General features: G+C 42.0%; 1 pseudogene; it reads right to left on the bottom strand.

Annotated features, from left to right (window-relative positions):
* Window positions 1–325: 325 nt before the first annotated feature.
* Window positions 326–3182, bottom strand: part of LOC132014218 (olfactory receptor 51Q1-like) — a 9592-nt pseudogene continuing 6735 nt past the window's right edge.

Genomic DNA, 3182 nt, shown 5'->3' with positions numbered 1-3182 from the left:
CTCTTCAGTGTCCCTCCTGCCCCCATCTCTTTGTCTCTTAACTTTTTTTCATCATTCTCTTAGCCCCCACAGTTACCCTGGTCGATTCGTCGCACTGGCACGACAAAAATTACAGCTTTGAGGAACTTGGTATGCAAAAATCTCATGTAAATGGAGCAGATACACAATGGGTAGATGATTCAGCTTAGTTTAAATTACCAATTCAGGGAGCACAATAATGTACTTGAAGCTCATTCCTACTTTGTGATTCATACATGATTAGACACCCAAATCATAACTTTTCAAGTTTCCCAACAGTACCCACAATCCACTTCTTCACACTCTATTACAATTGTCTATGACAAAAGAGGTGAAGAATGCCTTGACGGATTTGTTTTGTTTTAACTCTGTAGATAATGGGGTTCATCACAGGAGGTGCTAGTATATAGATGTTGATCATGATGACATGTACAATTGGAGGGGCATGGTTGGCAAAGCGGTGAGTCATGGACAATCCCACCATGGGTACATAGAGGACTAAAAGAACCAGAATGTGGAATAGACAGTAAGGCTCCGAGCCTTTCAACCTCGGAGCTGAATCTCGAGACACTTCTCAGGATGAGTGCATGGAGAACACTATGAGCAGGGGATCCAACATAATAATGACCAGAGCTATAACAAATCCATACCAACTATTGACAGTAGTGTCAGCACACACCAGGCATATCATATCTTGATGGAGGCAGCAGGAGTGAGAGAGATGGTGGGAGCTACAAAAGGGAAGCTGTTTCAGCAGGAACAATGGGGGGAAGAACAGCCAGAACACAGCGGCAAATGATGGCTACCCTTATTCTACTGATTATTTGATTGTTGAGGATGGAGACATAACGGAGGGGGTGGCAGACAGCCACATAGTGATCAAAAGACATGGCCAACAACACAGGAGATTCCATAAAGGAGAATCCATGGAGGAAGAAGAACTGGGCAAAACAAGCCTCAAAGCTGATCTTTGAGGCACCAAACCAGAGGACCCCCATGACTGTAGACAAAGTAGTGAGGGTAAGCCCCAGGTCTGTTAGAGCCAACATAGAGAGAAACAAGTACATGGGCTCATGTAGAGAGGGCTCTGTCCTGATGACACCCAGGATGGTGATATTGCCCATGATGGAGAGAGTGTAGACACAACAGAAGGGGATGTTAATCCAGGTATGGAAAACCTCAAAGCCAGGGATGCCCATGAAGATGAAGAGGAGGGGGACTTGAGTAGAGTTAGTAACCAAAAACGTGACTAGAAGAGGCAGCCTCAAGACCAGAGTTCTTTGCCAAATCTGTGAAAAGTGGACAACATAAGGATTCAAGTAAATGTTCTATGACTACTTGAAATCACCTGATAGATTATCAAGGAGACCTGGGGAAAGGGAGCTAGCTGGGAAATAAGTTTACAAATGTCTTACCAGTTTTGTTTGTTTTAGCTCTTAACTTATCATCTCTTGTCAACCAGTGAGTTGAGAGCATGAAGTTCTCCTTAATTTTAATCCAAAAACTTCTTTATCTATGCAGAAGCAGTTATACCTTTGCAGCAGGAGGGTGTAGGGGTACTTTATAGCTGTTGAAAAGAAGCGCTGTGGAGAAAAAAAATACTGTAGGACATCCTTGGATGCCATAAGGTTAGGAGAAAAAGACAAAGTTAAGACCAGTAAATATACAAAGCAATTCCAATATGCCAATTGACTGTTTTGAGCCAACCAAATCATAGAGAAGTAAACTCAGATAAAGCACTGGGAAAAGCTAATGCCTGTCTTCAGCACCTAGAAGCCCTAAGAAAGAACTTTTAGAATCAGATGGGTGCAGGGAATCTGTTGGAAAGGACTTTACATGAGCTAAATGGGTAAGACTCCGGTGCTCAATATCTGTCAAAAGAACATATATCAAAAGACTAACCAGGGGATGCCTGGGTGGTTCATTGGTTAAGCATCCAACTCTTGATTTTGGTTCAGGTCATGGTCTCAGGGTCCTGAGATCAAGCCCCCACATGGGGGTCTGAGCTCAGCTGGGAGTCTACTACAGATTTTCTCTCCGTCCCCCTCTCCTTCTGCCTCTCCCCATTGACATATAAAATAAATAAGTAGATCCTTTTATAAAATAAAATAAAATAAAATAAAATAAAATAAAATAAAATAAAATAAAAAACATAAATAAAAGACTAGCCTAGGAAGCACATTCTTGGAAAGACTGCAACAATAGGTAGGAGCATCTCTGTGGGAACAGTCTCGTAGGGTTGGACTAAGGAAAAATATCCTCTTCGCACATAAAGCAATTGGATCCATTGGATCAGCCAGTGGTTTTCTGTAAAACTGTTTAAATTCATACTAATAGATGTGAAAGGGAGCAGAATCTGCACCCGCAAAATACGCCTGTTTGGTTTACAGATTATCTCTGAACTGATTATTTCTAAGAAACAGCAGACATAGAACAATCTCTGAAAGCTGAGGGGATGTTACCTTTTTTTTTTTTTTTAAAGAACAGATAGAGACCACAAGTAGGCTGAGAGGCAGGCAGAGAGAGGAGGAAGCAGGCTCCCTGCTGAGCAGACAGCCCAATTGGTGGGGGGGGGCGATCCCAGGACCCTGGGATCATGACAGGAGAAGAAGGCAGAGGCTTTAACCCACTGAGCCACCCCGGTGCCCCTGATCCAAGCATTCTTAAGCAAGGTGGCCTTTAGCTTCCAGGTGTTAGAGTTTCTTCTGAAATTTTCCTTGTGATTGAGCTCCAGTTTCAAAGCATTGTGATCTGAGAATATGCAGGGAATAATCTCAGTCTTTTGGTATCCGTTGAGTCCTGATTTGTAACCCAGTATGTGGTCTATTCTTGAGAAGGTTCCCTGTGCACTTGAGAAGAATGAGTATTCTGTTGTTTTAGGGTGGAATGTTCTGTATATATCTATGAGGTCCATCTGGTCCAATGTGTCATTCAATGCTCTTGTTTCTTTATTGATTTTCTGCTTTGATGATCTGTCGATTTCTGAGAAAGGCATGTTAAGATCTCCTACGATTAGTGTATTCATATCAATATGACTCTTTTTCTTGATTAACAGTTTTCTTATGTAATTGGCTGCTCCCATATTGGGGGCATAGATATTTACAATTCTTAGATCATCTTGGTGGATAGTCCCTTTAAGGATTATGTAGTGTCCTTCTATATCT

This window comes from Mustela nigripes, chromosome 1 (assembly GCF_022355385.1).
Source record: "Mustela nigripes isolate SB6536 chromosome 1, MUSNIG.SB6536, whole genome shotgun sequence".
In the NCBI taxonomy this organism is placed as follows: Eukaryota; Metazoa; Chordata; class Mammalia; order Carnivora; family Mustelidae; genus Mustela; species Mustela nigripes.
The sequence above is the reverse complement of the archived record's forward strand: the minus strand, read 5'-3'. Positions and strand labels throughout refer to the sequence as shown.